The 16,881-nt window shown below is 40.8% G+C and overlaps 1 non-coding gene across 1 annotated transcript; it reads right to left on the bottom strand.

Annotated features, from left to right (window-relative positions):
• Positions 1-271: 271 nt before the first annotated feature.
• TRNAI-UAU (transfer RNA isoleucine (anticodon UAU)) lies at positions 272-361 on the bottom strand. Its single transcript is given in 2 exon segments — positions 272-307; positions 324-361. It is a non-coding gene; the product is annotated as a tRNA-Ile (tRNA).
• Positions 362-16,881: the final 16,520 nt, after the last annotated feature.

Below are 16,881 nucleotides of genomic sequence, written 5' to 3'. Positions count from 1 at the left end.
CACGCTCCAGGACACTGCCCTTGAGGCGATAGAGGTGGGATCCCTCGTTGAGTCCGACGGAAAAACCAACCCTGGATTAAGAAAGAAAGATTATCGGGATATTTTCTTGAAGCATGTAACGTTAATGGTTAACGGTTCTGAGACTGCTGCTACCGGGAAACGAAATGTGTTGCTGCCAGTATATGAAGAACTAACTACAATAAACCATGAACCCAGTATCATTCAATTATATAGAGCATTTCAAGGGAATGAATGGAGTATCTAAAACAGTTTCCCCAGGTGAGGCTCGAACTCACAACCCCGGCATTTCTCGGCTACTGTCTTATAAGTACCGTGCGCTAACCAATTGCGCCACTGGGGAACTTGTACTGCTTGACTCATCTTACGGAATATTAACTTGTGAACCTTGATGTAGTCACTCGCGGTGGGTGGATAGTGAAAGCTGGGGAATCAATACATAACTAGAGGGATGGCACGGGTCTGACCACAGATCTGGTTATTGTAGTCCAAGAAAGAAGAAAAGAAAGAAATTCCCATATTATTATTATTATTATTATTATTATTATTATTATTATTATTATCATCATCATCATCATCATCATCATCATCATCATCTGTTTACCCTCCAGGTTCGGTTTTTCCCTCGGACTTAGCGAGGGATCCCACCTCTACCGCCTCAAGGGCAGTGTCCTGGAGCTTCAGACTCTTGGTCGGGGGATACAACTGGGAAGTATGACCAGTACCTCGCCCAGGCGGCCTCACCTGCTATGCTGAACAGGGGCCTTTGTGGAGGGATGGGAAGATTGGAAGGGATAGGCAAGGAAGAGGGAAGGAAGCGGCCGTGGCCTTAAGTTAGGTACCATCCCGGCATTCGCCTGGAGGAGAAGTGGGAAACAACGGAAAACCACTTCCAGGATGGCTGAGGTGGGAATCGAACCCACCTCTACTCAGTTGACCTCCCGAGGCTGAGTGGACCCCGTTCCAGCCCTCGTACCACTTTTCAAATTTCGTGGCAGAGCCGGGAATCGAACCCGGGCCTCCGGGGGTGGCAGCTAATCACGCTAACCACTACACCACAGAGGCGGACTTAATGTTAATACTACTAGAACAAAAATTACATTTGAGACTGTTTTGAAAATTGTATCTGTTTTATGTATCTCACGTCAACACTAATCTCTTGTTCGCAATCTGGACAGGGTATATTTCGTTGTTCGGCATCTGGACTGTTCGCAATCAAGACACAACCATTCAAATGGACTTGCCGCGGCGGTGTTGCTAAATCTGTTCGTCCCACTATCGGAAGCCCTGAAAATGGTTTTCCGTGGTTTCCCATTTTCACACCAGGCAAATGCTGGGGCTGTACCTTAATTAAGGCCACGGCCGCTTCCTTCCCACTCCTAGGCCTTTCCTGTCTCATCGTCGCCATAAGACCTATCTGTGTCGGTGCGACGTAAAGCAACTAGGCACTAGCAAAAAAAAAAAAATCTGTTCGTGACTTAAGACTGGCTTGAGAACCATACTGACAAATCAGCATCAAACACACACACACACACCGTGAGTTTCAGCTAGTGTCACCGTAGTGCGAACCTGTCAGCTCGGAGGTCTGTATTCAAATGTTTCCCCTGGTGGAGTTTTATTCTTCGACTAAGGCTCCCATGCGGGTCCTCTGAGCTAAAGACCAATACGCTGACCGTTTAGGCAAGGAGCCGAACAATCCTTGCAACACACCAAGCGAGTTGGCCGTGCGATTAGGGTCGCGCACCTGTGAGCTTGCATTCCGGAGATGGTAGGGTCGAAGTACACCGTCGACAGTCCAGGAGATAGTTTTCCGTGGCTTCTAATTTTCACACCAGGAAAATACCGGGGCTCTATCTTAAGTAAGATCACGGCTTCTACCTTCCCAATCGCTCTCTCCCATCCTGGCGTCGCCGAAACCCTTCGATGTGTTAGTGCGACGTTACACTACTAGCAACAACAAAAAAAACACGCGCATCGCAATGAAATATAAATATTTGACTGAATGACCTGACCACTTCTGTGGTGTAGTGGTTAGTGTAATTAGCTGCCACCCCCGGAGGCCCGGGTTCGATTCCCGGCTCTGCCACGAAATTTGAAAAGTGGTACGAGGGCTGGAACGGGGTCCAGTCAGCCTCGGGAGGTCAACAGGCAGAGGTGGGTTGGATTCCCACCTCAGCCATCCTGGAAGTGGTTTTCCGTGGTTTCCCACTTCTCCTCCAGGCAAATGCCGGGATGGTACCTAACTTAAGGCTTAAGAAAGAAAGAAGGACTGCATGACATTCGATATGTCCATAACATTACATCTATATAAATACAATTATAATTTTGTCCCTGCATTTCAAATTTTAGCTTCATACCTGGTTGCTGGCGAGACATAATGTTTTCAGTGCATGTCTTCTGGTATGGGATAGATCAAATTTGATTTTCTTTCATTGACCTGTTTCAGTCTCATCCTCGGCTTTGTAAATGCGAAAATGGCTGAAGTATGAACATTGCAAATAATGGCATTCGTTATGCAGCCGGTTCCTATTAAGAATGGTATGAAAATGCCACTCGTAGGGTCGTTTGGTAAGTGTATTTCAGTGGACTTGGCAGATTAATACGTAATAGCAACTTCTAGCTCGATGAGGAAACCAACGGGAGCTATCTCACTCCTATCTCCTATCTTTTCAGTGACGATTAGGCCATCTTATGACTGCTGATGACGGAGATGATGGGAATCCGACCAGCCTTCGGCTGAATACTCAACATACGTACCTAGTATTTTCACAGATCAGGTACACAAAAGTCGAAAATAGGTTCTGTTCAATTTGTGTATGTCCGTCTGATGTCTGGATGTTTGTCTGAATATCACGGATAAACAGTTCGTCAGATTCCTTGAAAGTCGGTATATAACTTCAGAGATTTCCGGAGACTGCCATTTTCTATACATTATTTAGTTAATAAATAGCGTAGCTACAGTATATCAAGGGGAGCACAATAGGAAATGTAAAATTTCTCCTTCGACTGGTCTGATCAACACTATCTACATCTCGCCTTTATTACTAAAGATCGATGCTCACACCAATATGATGGCTAGCAGGAAATGTTTTAACGGACTTCCCGCACAGTCAACACCGTCCAGTCCTTGTTGAAACAGACACTAGCATCTCTGTAATAAGCTCATTCCCACGTCCTGAATGGAACTTGGAAAAAGCTGATTGGGCTACTTTCGCCGACGACCTGGACAATTGCGTACGATGAATCCCTCTCGTAAAGTCACACTATTTCAGTTTTGTAAGAACCACAATAAGCACGACAAAGAAATGTACGCCCAGTGAATATATACCTGGCTGGACAAAAATGTATGAAAACCTGTACAAGGAATTATGCGATAGCAAATAATACAAAATAGCTGATGAACTGTTACACAATCTCGATGCAGCAAGACATGACAAGTGGACTGAGACAGTTGAATCATTGGACTTACGTAGATCAAGTAGAAAAACCTGGTTCTTTTTGCGGAAACTTGGTGATGGTAAGCTATCTGGTTAAAATGGAGTTAAAGGCAATCAAAACATCCTGTAATACTGAAACTGAATATTATAAATTTCAGCATCGAAGAGGTCACGGTAGCCCTTAAAGAAATGTAAACAGTGAAAGCCTCTGGACTAGATGAACTCCACACAAGAGTTTTCATTATGGTAAAAAAAACGTGGTTCGCTGAATTCTTAACGATAGCCACCAAACTGGCAATATTCCACGAGAGTTTAAAAACTGCAGCCCTACTGAAGCCAGGTAAACCAAATGACATACTTCAAAGCTATCGACCTATTGCTTTCCTTAGTACGATTTGGAAGATTCTTAGAAGAAAAATGACAGAATTAGCCAAAAGATCTTAGAAAAATATACCAGTTGAACAGGTCGGTTTTCATCCAACCGCAGCTGCAGCTTATTTCTCTGACGGTCTTTATAGAAGGTGGTTTCCAAAATCAGCAGAAAAATTCCACAGTATTCATAGACCTAATGGCAGCCTGTGACACTGTTCGGGGGCAAGGTGTAATATTCAAACCTCTACGAATTACCCATGCCTCAAAATAGCAGGTAATATCATTAATGGACGGTGCATAGTCTTACTGTACGTTACTGTTGCGCCAGAAATAGGCATTGTAAGTTGTTATTGTGATTGGGTTGTAGGAACTTATCTACGCAGTGCGCTGGCGGAGAACAAATGGGTGGACTTGATCTGACAGCAGGTTCTTGTATCATTCGTCGGTGTCAGATTTACCAGAGGTTCCATTTCATCCTACGTGCCCGTACGGTCTGAAACCTACCCTGCTGACAAGACAAATCCATCTCCTCGAATGCTTGGAGACGCACTCGTACCCTGTCGTCGGCGTGTACAAACTGGGACGACGATTCATTTGTCCAGGTGATCTTTCTCTATGCTTTGATAGTTCAGTGGTAGTGTTCCTGTGCCAATATCAATCTTTGTGCCTTGTGACGCGCAGTGGGCTGTGGTGCCCAAGTGGGATGTTGCCTTCTGTACCTCTTTGCGAGGAGATAGTCTTGGTTGGTATGGCTACTCACACTTCGTTGATATCCAGCATTGCATTCGCGAGTAATCTGTTGCACTCTAACCCGTCTATCCACTCTTATCATTCAGGTCAGTGACCTACGGTGGCCCACTAAAAGCCCATTGCCAGCACGACATCGGACATGGAATAGCCCATACGTTCGGCAGCGATCAAACGCGCCGAGTTTTTATTTAATTGCCCCTCCCCCCTTTTTTGCTTGTCTTTATTTCCGTAAGACGCTTTCTATCGTACTTATGATAATTATCCTGGGACAATTTTTGAGTTTGTATTTAAGTTTTTTCCGAAGTTTGTTATCCTAGCACACAGCTGTTACTTCAATTTTTGTACTATCCTTTGTTTAGCTATATGGGAATGCTTGGAAAGTACATTCTTGATAGGCCTTGGATATTACTCTCCAATTCTTAGCCTTCACTATGACTTGGACCATCGGCTGATGCTCACTTCCTCGTTGAATGTCGAAACAAAATGTTCGGAAGATCTAATGCTTTGCTATTTGGGGCAGTCGAGATATATGACCTAGCAAGTGGCCACGTAGTTCGGGTCATGTACCTTTCATTAGTGAGATTATGGGTTCGAACCCCAACGTCGGTAGCCCTGAAGATGGTTTTCTCTGAGGTTTCGTATTTTAACACCAGGCTGTACTTAATTTTGGCCACAGACGCTTCCTTCCAGCTCCTAATACTTTCCTATCTCATCATCAACATAAGACCTATGTGTGTCGGTGTGACGTGAAGCAAATTATACAAAGAGATCTATGATCTTTCGTTCGGTCCGAAGGTGAAATGATGTTGGATAAGTCAACAAAACATTTTTTTTAAAGTTTGTTTTACATCGTACGTACGCAGACAGGTCTTATGGCGGCAATGGGATAGGAAAGGTGTGAAAATGGGAAAACCATCTACAGGGCTGTGGAGAGTGGGCTTCGATCCTACCATCTGTCGAAAAAAGCTACAGGTACGGGACCCAAACTGCGTTGCAAGTTCGCTCGGTCCAACAAAATTAAACAGAATGCAAGTCGGATGGCGTTATGACCGATTAATAAAGGCATTTTTTCCGTTACTTTACATACGATTTCGCAAGCAAGAAACCATTTTTGCATTACAGTATTTCACAAAATAGTTCACCGTCTTTCGCTTGAATTTCGCTTTCATAATATCTAAACTTTTGGTCGGTCGGTCTGTCGGTCAGTTGGTTGGTTGGTCTGTCTGTCGGTCGGTCGGTCGGTCGGTCGGTCGGTCGGTCGGTCGGTCGGTCGGTCGGTCGGTCGGTCGGTCGGTCCATTCATAGAGTTCGTGTAACTTAGACTGCTAACAGTTCCAAAGTCCTCGAAGAACGCAGCATTCGGATTTTTTTTTTGTTTTTTTTGTTTTTGTTTGTTTCTCATCCTTAACATTAGAGATTTGCATTCTCATAAGAAATTTAAGATGGATTGTCGAAATCACTTGCCGAGTGCATCCAGCTGACTTTTATGAGTGAAGTGTGAATGACGACCGAATGAGCATATTTATTTAAAATGAGGGGGTAATTTTCCCGTTACAAGTTTATCCTACGGTTTCTTGTTTTATTGTTAGTCTTGTTATTTTTAAAAATATTATTTTAATATATATATTGCCATGCTGTACATTCTATACGGAGTGGTTTATCACCATTTCTATTAGTACTATCTCTATTTTTTGCTATATTACCTCCATTTTCTCACGGTTTGTTATTATTTTCATTATTACTATTATACAATTATTGTATAATCGTACATGCCTAACTTCGCCACGAATAAATACGTTATCTATCTATCTATCTACCTATATATCTATCTATCTATTTGCTTTTCTCTCGAAGTGGACGGATAGCAACTGAAAGCAGATTGTCGTCATTTACTAGAATACGATCGTTAGTTCCCCTACCCAGTGAACAAAACACACACAGTTGATAGCGTGTTGTGTTCGCTATTGTCTTCTCGGTGTTGCATGACAAAGCGCCGTGGACTTGAATGTTCTTTCTCTTTTGTTACGAGTTAAGATTAGTGAAGAAGCTCTATTAAGTTCTATATTTCTGCTAATGGATCATAAACACGGCAGATGGTAATCCTATACTGGGCTTAAACGTTTCTACAAAACATTACAGCAAGACCACATAAATATCTCGAGAAGAGCGGTTAACGCCCCCTTAACTGAAACTTCTGACACGAGAAGTGATTTTAATTAATGAAACGAGTTTTAATTGTAATTTAACCCATTGTTTAGGTGGTTTAACAGCCTCTTATTTAATTTACAGGCTAGCTAATATTAAGTCTAATTTTTCTGCTAGTAAAGCAAAACTTTGAAAATACACTTGCACTTTTAGGTCACTTTTCACTTTAATATCGAGGGAATATCTACAGTAATTCGATGTGTTCTCGTCTTTCACAATCACGTTGAATGGGCACGTATTTTTGTCGCGAAGGACTGAAAATTATCGTCTTCTCCACACCAACGTTTAAACGGTTCTTCGTCCCTCTGTGGCAATTTCTGTTCACGCTCTTCAGGGTACTTTCTTCCTCGAGGTAAAATGAATGTTGTTATGCGGAAGGTGATTTTCGAGAATGTCTGGATAGGTTTCACGTTACTAATTAAGATATTTCCTAGAGATGCAGGTTGGTTTACTATTCTCAACAGTAAATACATATTTGCAGACAATAAACTTAGAGTCAAAATGATTGATGCACACGACAGTTTTATTATTTACAGTAATAATCTCGAATCAATCCATTTCTCTCGAATTATCCTTCGGTAAAGGCAGAAATACCCGAAGAATTGCCGTAATTTAACTTGCAGAGAGGTACACAACACGATCGATCCATGTTAACCTAATATTAATACATGTACAGTACATTCTAAAATACCACAAATAATAAAACCGTTCGTACGCAATGATAAACAAACACTTAACCTGTTTGATACCACGTCCAAGGACGAATTAAATAACTTGGTATTTTAAGACTCCACGAAAAAGCAACTAGCTACTCAAATACTTCTTTTTCAGTTACTGAAAATCACGAAGTACGATCACAAACAGACTCGGAATACTTATCTCATAATTATTACTAAACTCATACCCACGATCACATTGAATCTATGCATGGCCCGCGTCCAAGGTCATATTGCCACTGATCGAAACCTGCCTTGAGGTATGAGTATTGTAGTTGATCTTGTACGACCTAACATCCCAAAAAATATATATTATAATGTCATTTAGTGGTCGTGAAAGTCTAGTATTAAGATTCAGGAGATTATTTATCAACATTTTTGAAAAATGATATTAGGCCTTTTCTATCATTATTTTACTTTTAAAATCTAAGTTCACGTTAATAATAATAATAATAATAATAATAATAATAATAATAATAATAATACCCTGAAACCGCATAAACTTTGGTGGTGCTGTTTGACTATCCAGCCAGCCTTCGGGCTAATAACCTAGCAGACCGACATGAAGTCAAATCAGATTTAAAATATATAAATTATTTTACTGGAATTAAACTTTCGAAGTAAAATTTGTCTATGTGAGTACGTTAAAGAATTCCAAACCTGCTTTTTAAAACCCAGCTTACCCACACCATGCTGTCACGCTACGCCACTGCAAATGACCGCCATGAAAAAGAAGATACTTTCTTGAAAACAGAGGGCATTTCTATTGACAAAACTTAAATTATATCTACTAGCCAAAATATGATTTAAAATCACGGTCTACGTCAATATTATATTTCTTTTAGAAAGCTACTTTAAAAAAAAGGAACAACGCTTTCATGATAATTATGGTCATGTTCCAGTGTTTTAGGAGTCAGTGTTGAAATCAGTCCCCATCAGCAGAACACTTCACCACCATCATTTTCGAACTTCTTACTGAATAATGCATCTTCCAAAAGGAGCATTATTATAATGTGTAATAAGAGTTTATTTTGCCCGACTCATTGGCTGAATGGTCAGCGTTGAGGCCTTCGGTTCAGAAGGTTCCTCGTTTGATTCCCGACCGGGTCGGGGATTTTAATCGCCTCTGATTAATTCTTCAGTCCCGGGGACTGGGTGTTTGTGTTTTTCCCGCAATAGTGATTACAGCCCTCCATATAGCGTTGGTGTCAGGAAGGGCATCTGGCCATAAAACAGGGCCAACTCCACATGTGCCACACAGTTCGCACCCGCGAAACCCACAGGTGTGGAAAATAGGTATAATAATAATAATAATAATAATAATAATAATAATAATAATAATAATAATAATAATAAGGGTTTATTTTGTAACAGAAGCTAGTAAAAATGAACGCAGTTGATGTGTTTTATATTGTACTGCAAACACACATTACACCATTCATATTTTCAATCGTGAACTTCTTTGACTCGTTAGTCTACTGTGCATTTATCGAAGAGGACACGTTCAGAATTATTTTCATTTTTTACAAGTTGCTTTACGTCACCCCGACACAGATAGGTATTGTGGTGACCACTCGTGTGCCCAACGCCACCGTGAAGCTCTTAAGGCAATCTTCAGTTCTAAAAGAGGAGGCTAAACATCTGTCCCGGGGGGATGCAGTGCCACCTAGATTATATGGATGCCCTAAGATCCATAAAGAAGATGTTCCCCTCAGACTTACTGTTAGTGTGATAGGTTCTCCTACGAATTATCTGGCTTAATACCTAAGCAAATTGCTTCAGCCACACATAGGACGTACTGAATCATACGTCAGGGACTCTCGGTATTTCGTTAACAAGCTGTCAAAACCCTTCAACCTAACGCACTTTTGGCGAGTTTCGATGTGGAGTCCTTGTTCACTAAAGTGCCGATTGACTCGGTCATGTCTCTCATTGAATACCTGTTCCCTGAGTACATTACTAAGCTATTTTACTACTGCATGACTTCCAGCTGTTTCTTGTGGGGTGGGAATGTTTACGAACAGACGGACGGGGTGGCTATGTGAAGTCAACTTTCGCCCGTAGTGGCTAATTTCTTTATAGAGCACTTTGAGGAGGAGGCGATTGCTTCGGTGCCCGTCAAACCTATGATATGATGGAGGTATGTTGATGATACATTTATGGTCTGGACAGAAGGTCCTGAGAAAATTCATCTATTTCTAAACCACCTAAATCAGCAACATCTTTCAATTAAATTCACTATGGAATGGAGTCGGACGGATGCCTTCCTTTCTTGGATATTCTAATAAGAAAGAAACCGGACGGCTCCTTAGGACATACCTCTATCGTAAGCCTACCCATACAAATCGCTATCTTCATGCAGATTCTCACCACCATCCAGCACAAAAACAAGGCATTCTCACACCCACCAAGAGGGCGAGACGAATTTGTGAGCCATCAAATCCAGATGGAGACGGACACGCTCAAAGTCACGTTCAAAGGTAATGGTTGCAGCGATTTGCAGATTCATAGAGCCCTGCATCCCAGAGAAACGACCAAGCAAAGTTCACAGAAGGAAGAAGTGAAGGGAACTGCCTACTTGCCCTACATTCACAACACCACAGATCGACTTGCCAAGGTCCACAATATAAAAACCGTGTTTGGCACCACCACTAAAATTGCTCACAGTCTGAGTAAAACCAAGGACAAATTGTTCCCACTTTTACATCCTGGGGTATACGAAATTCCCTGTAGTTGCGGTAAGGTATACATCGGCCAAACATGTCGGTCCATTGGTACCCGTATCAAGGAACATGAACATAATATTCGTCTCAAACAGCCAGAAATATCGGCGATAGCTGAGCAAGCTCTGTTGTCGGGTCATGATGTCATGTTCCAAGATGCTCAAGCTCTTGCCTACACTACAGCTCTAGGATTATACGGAAACTGTGGAAATGAGTAGACATCCTAACAATTTCAACAGGGACACTGATTATCAATTAATACCTGGTTGCCAGCCTTTAAGGATTTACGTAGGTAGTTCCCTTCCCTGCCCCTCCACTATTGTTATTTCGCCTCGTATTTTTCCAAATTCGTACGTTCCTCATCGCTAGATGTTTCATTCCAGGCTTGTGTCAATGTCATATGTTACGTACACATGTTACGTGACCCTCTTAGACTGATTCTGATGGTTCCGTCAGCTTCCGCTTCAAACGCTAACGCTGTACTGCGTCCGGAGAGGCATCTGGTGACGAATGAACGCACCATTCCCACTTCTATTATAACGTCTAAATTCAAAGCTCATTGTTTAAGAAGCCTTTCGCGTGGACAGTCGAGATTTTCTTCTGATGACGCAGAGCAAAGTTCTCTGCGAAACGTAAAGAATTTCACCTTATTTTCTTGACACGGCATAAGCCCAAAAGCCTATATACGTATCATGTCTGTAAGCACGGGCCGTGAAAGCATCAAAGGTAAAAAAATTATTGTAAACTGTTCAAATAAAGTTTGAAAAATATCAAACTGCACAATTGATAAGCCTAATTTATTATTAACTTCGTGCAGAGAGAGCTCGTTCGAAACTGAGTTGGCTGATTGTTACTATACCACACCACTTATTCGCATTAGACATTGTTGTCCAATAAATATTTGACAAAATTTAAATGTTCAGCAAGATCTGTGCATAATACGATCTCAGATGCACTACGGATCCACACAATATCATTTTCTAACTGAAATATGATATTTTAGTATTAATTCTCATGGCTATAATTATGTTTCAATAATTTGGTGCAAGGGTTTTTTTTTTTTTTTTTTTTTTTTTTAAGTAGCGTGTCACGGTGTTGCTAGAGATGGCAAGGCCAAGCATTGTATACAGATGTTGCACCGTTTGAGCCACTCAACCCAGCGTTGTTATTATTATTATTATTATTATTATTATTATTATTATTATTTTTCAATTGGCTTTACGTAGCACCGACACAGATAGATCTTATGGCGACGATAGGATAGGAAAGGCCTAGGAATGGGAAGGAAGCGGCCATATCCTTAATTAAGGTACAGCCCCAGCATTTGCCTGGTGTGAAAATGGAATACCACGGAAAATCATCTTTAGGGCTGCCGACAGTAGGGCTCGAACCCATCATTTCCCGGATGCAAGCTCACAGCCGCGCGCCCCTAACCGCATGACCAACTCGCCCTGTATTATTATTATTATTGTTGTTGTTGTTACGGTGATACCCGTGGAGCAGAGAGAGGTTAAAGAAGGTGCCGCGGTGAATGGGTCTAACTACAATGTCAAGAATATAATTTAAAACTTAAACTGAAGGTTATATTTTCAGAACTTAAAACTTAACAATTTTTTTCATGACAGTATTACAGGTACAAGTAGCAATCATTAAACAATATTGGGAAACAGTCCAAGATTCAGAACCTTAATACTTTGGGCTTTAAGTCCCTAGTTTTACAATTTTAACAAAAGGAGATGTATTATCTAATGAGGGGCAGAAACTTCCTAATTCAAGAGCACTTGCTCCCAAAATACAATATCTAGCCTTCCAGAGGCACTCGTTACAATCACAGAATTTGAAAAAGAGCTGAGCGGCTCTCAGTTTCTTACTGCCTACTTAAGGCAACATCAACTTACAACACTGGCCTCTCAAGGCACAACTTGCGATATGAAAACTGATTTATACAGGAGTATTTAATATCCAACGTACGGGGGCCTTCATAGAAAAGGAACACGTTAAATAACTGGCCCAAACACAAAATGAATGGAGGCGTACCCTGCACTCCAAGATAATAAACACTAAAATCCTAAAGGGCTCTAGGCCGATGAAACAGGGGCTATTCCCAAACTACTGAGATGACTCGTATAAAATTTACATTACCACATTACAGAATGAAAAACAGTTATGAAACGTAGTCATCTCAAACCAAGATGAAGGGGAGCTCGAGAGGGTACATCACACTCTATCCCCGATTTACAGTTAAAGATTTATGACATTTTTACATTAGTAGGCAGAAAGTTACATTTTTAGAAAAGAAGGTTACCTAGTTAACGATTCGGACCTTTCCCTCGGATTAAACTGCGGAGGTAGCAAGAAATAATGAAGTTATGTGGCCATTACCTGGTAGATGTACTGCTGACCGATGAAAGAGGCCGCCCGCCTCCTGCTTTAACACACACACACTCAAAAGATGACGATCAATTGGCCAAGAAACGTGAAAATCCACAGTTTATAAACCCTCAGGGAAGGTTCTAGACCATTCAAGACTAAACTAGCCACACCCTCTCAAGTTTATTGGTTAATTTCAAAGTTACACTTAGAATTGAAGAAGAAGTCGGTGATAGGTGGAAAATTAATTACAGAAATTAGGGATTGTCTAGATTCAAAAGTGGCGGAAATAAAAAGAAAATATTGCCAACCCAAAAATAAATGAACATCATTCAGTTACATCAACCTATAAATACAAAACTTCTTTAAATTATGACTTCTTACACTTTGCACCAGGGTGCGTGATCATATGTTTTTAGTAGTGTCTTCTATGGGAGAATGTCCAAACTTCTTGATGAATAGGAAACAAAACAAGTAGAAATTCACTCAGGTAGGATACAGCACAATAACAAAATTACTCAATATTTTAGCGGTGACTTCTTCTGATTAAAGGTGTAGTTTTCAGTTTCACTGTTTTACCAATAGAGGAGTTCATTTGAGCGCTAGTTTTGAATGCGCGGCGTTGAGGTGTACCCCCCGGTACAATTGTTATTCATATCATTTTTGTCCTTATGGACAGTGTTTGAACTCGAATATCTCATGATGACACAATTTTCACTTCTTTCCCTTCTTCTTCTCTTCCCAAAATATCTTCATCCTTTGGCTGTGCTCCTGTTTCCTTTGTTCTGTCCACAATGTTCCTGTCTTCTTCTTCTTCTCATTTACTATAAATTTTGTATTCCTAATTTTGTTTCTGAATTATTTTCCGTCTCCTATCGTTTGCCTGTTGATCCCCACCTGCCTTATGTCTTCCTCTATTTCATGATACCTATTTGTTTTCTTGCTTGAACTGTTCACTACATCAAAGATTTTCTTTGTAAGTCTGTTGTTGTCCATTCTCCGTATGTGCCCATAGAAAGTTAGTCTGCGTTTCCTGATCATGTCTGTGAGTCTGTCAGTGTGCTGGTACAGCTCTTCGGTAGGTCGTTTCATCCATATGCCATGTCTGTATATTGGTCCAAATATTTTTCTGAGAATTTTACGTTCTATTTCTCTTTCTCTATGATGCCTGATGCTCCAATTGTGGTCGTTTCTGATGCATACAATGCTTTTGGTAATACGACTGTGTTGTAGTGTCTAAGTTTGGCCTGTCTTGATATGCTTTTCTTATTATAATGTGACCATGTGAGTTTGTATGCTTTCTGGAGTTTTTCCGTTCGTTCTATGTTAGACGGCTTATTTGATCCTCCTATTTGTATGCATTCCCCTAAATATTTAAATTTTCGACTCGTTTTCTGGATCCATATACAGTATGTATGGTGTTCACATTGTTGTTCTGTCGTTCCATGTATTGGGTCTTCTCGTAAGATATCTGTAGACCTGTTTTGGCAGCTATTTCATGCAAGCGTTCCAGTGCTTCCTTTGCCTCCTGTGTATTATTGCTGAGTATGGCTATGCCACCTGCAAATGCCAGACATTTTATGACGGTTTTCGTTTCACGTGTTCTTCCCAGCTGTATTCTTTTAACTTGTTCCTCCCACTGCTTGATAATTTTGTCTAACACCATGTTGAACAAGATTGGTGAGAGCCCGTCTCCTTGTCGAACACCTCTGTGTATCTAGAAGGGTTCCGAAATTTCTTCCATGAATTTGATCTTGGAGGTGGTGTCTGTAAGCGTCTGTTGTATAAGCGCTCTGGTTTTTCTGTCAATTCTTAATCTTCCAGGACGTCAAAGAGCGTCTGTCTGTCTGTCTGTCTGTCTGTCTGTCTGTCTGTCTGTCTGTCTGTCTGTCTGTCTGTCTGTCTGTCTGTCTGTCTGTCTGTCTGTCTGTCTGTCTGTCTGTCTGTCTGTCTGTCTGTCTGTCTATAGAGTCGTGCGCTTTTTTTTAAGTCCACAAAGGTAACGACAGTGGTTTTCTTTTTTTTTTTTTTTTGGGTCTGACTTTCAAAAGTGTTCTCAAGTTCCAGATCTGTTCGATGCATAGTCTCCCTTTTCTGAAGCCTGCCTGGTATTCCCCTATCTGCGGATCTGCTTGTGGTTCTAGCCTGTTTAATAGCACCTTAGAGAACATTTTGTACGTAAGTGGTACTAGCGAAATACCTCTGTAGTTATTTGGATCTGACTTATCACCCTTTTTATGTAATGGATGGATTAATGCACATTTCCATTCCTCTGGCCTGTGACCCAAATTTCTGTGATAATCTTATGGAATTTTTTGGTGATGTTTTTATATTGGAGCTTCCAGATCTCGGCAATAATACCATCCTCTCCTGTTGCTCTATTATTTTTCATTTGTTTTATGATGTCCTCTATCTCTTCTATTGTGGGTGGATTAGAATCGGGGTTGGATGTAGTTCTTTGGAATGTTAGTTTTTCTGAGGGTTTCTTGCACTTTTATCAAAGTAATGTTTGAGAATTTTACAGTTTTCTTTCGTGTTTGTTTCTAGGGATCCATCTGTTCTTCGGAAGCAGAGGCTAGGAGGTTGATAGCCCTTAATATTTTCTTTGAAAGTCCTGTAAAAATTTATTGTGTTATTTCTCTTGAAATCTTTCTCAATTTCTTTTAGCCTGTTATTGTCGTATTCTCGTTTTACTCCCCTGATTTCCTTCGATGATTGTTTCTGAACTAAGTGAAATTCCTTCCATGCTTCTGATGTTCTGTTACTGTTGAACTTCTCCCATGCTTGTGTCCTTCTCTCGATGGCTTGATCTCAAATTACGTTCCACCATCTATATTTCTGTTTTCTAGGAGTTGTCCCCAGCGCATTGCCTTCTGAACCGCCTTCGCAAGATCTGTCTAATTGTCGGTTGAATGCCCATGAATTTCTTCAACGATTTTATCCCTGTTTATCTTCAAGTATTCCGGATCAGGTTTGACTATTTTGTTTTGCGCTGTCTTTTTCTGTCCTGGGATTGGCCTAATCTTAACTTGTATTAAATAATGATCAGACTCAAAGAATCCTTTACGCGTTCTGACATTTAAAATTTCCCGCGTATTTTTCTTGGAAATGGCCACATGGTCAATCTGGAATTCTCCCCACACTGTGTTGGGTGCTTTCCATGCTGTAAGTTTTCGTCTCGGCTTTTGAAATTGCGTTGACATAAGTTTGAGGTTAAAATTTTGACATTTTATGAGGTGTTCCCCATTTTTATTTGTGCGAATGTGTGTCGAGTACGGGCCTGTTATTTGTCTGTATTTTCTCTCCGTACCTAATTGCGCATTGAAGTTTCCCATTAAAATTTTCACATATCTTTCTGGTACGTTGTTGGTTACTTCCTCCATGTCTTCCCAGAAGTCTTCAATTTCTTGTGGCTTCTTTCTGTTATGGTCATTTGTAGGTGCATGTGCATTGATAATTGTGTATGTTTTATTACCTGACTTGAAGGAGAGTGTGAAGATACGTTCTGATATGGAATTGAAGTCTATGGTGTTATCCACGACTGATTTGTGTACTGCAAATCTTGTACCAAACAATAATGGTGTGCCTCTTCTGACAGCAGGTTTACCTTTGTAAATCCTGTAATTTTCTGTGTTGAAATGGTTTTCATCTATGAAGCGTGCCTCTTGAATGGCAAGAATTTTGATGTGAAATTTTTCAAGCATGTCTGTAAGTTGTTTTAGTTTTCCAAGTATGGAGAGAGTGTTTGTATTGAGAGTGCCAATGTAGTGTTTGGGAAGAGATTTTGAGAAGTTCCGACTCTTCTCCTCATGATGTTCCTGGTCCCCCAGAATCTGATGACCAGGAAAGTCCAGTGCGTTGACAGGGGCCTGGGGCAGTGGACTTCTTTCCTTTTGTTCCATCATGACTACTTCAAGTTGAAGTTGGTTGTGGTGATCTTTAATAAATATCACGGTAATTACAGACTTGATTGTTGAGATCAAGCCATATTTTACTGCCGCACCAACTAGGTGAATAGACGCAGACCACTAGTTGCTAGATTACCAGAACAGACACTAGTGGATTTCTTGATGTTGTTGTTGTTGTTGTTGTTGTTGTGTGTTTGGTCCGCGAGAGCTATTTTATTTCGCTTAAGTGCGCCGGCAAGCCGGTGAGGACCCCCTATCCGCCACATGGGACGCGCCGCGTCGGAATATCACCTCCCCGCCTGCTACGACACCGTAGTAAGTTCGTGGATTATTATTATTATTATTATTATTATTATTATTATTATTATTATTATTATTATTA

The sequence above is a fragment of the Anabrus simplex genome, chromosome 3 (genome assembly GCF_040414725.1).
Source record: "Anabrus simplex isolate iqAnaSimp1 chromosome 3, ASM4041472v1, whole genome shotgun sequence".
NCBI classification, from domain to species: Eukaryota; Metazoa; Arthropoda; class Insecta; order Orthoptera; family Tettigoniidae; genus Anabrus; species Anabrus simplex.
This window is presented reverse-complemented; position numbering and strand designations above follow the sequence as displayed.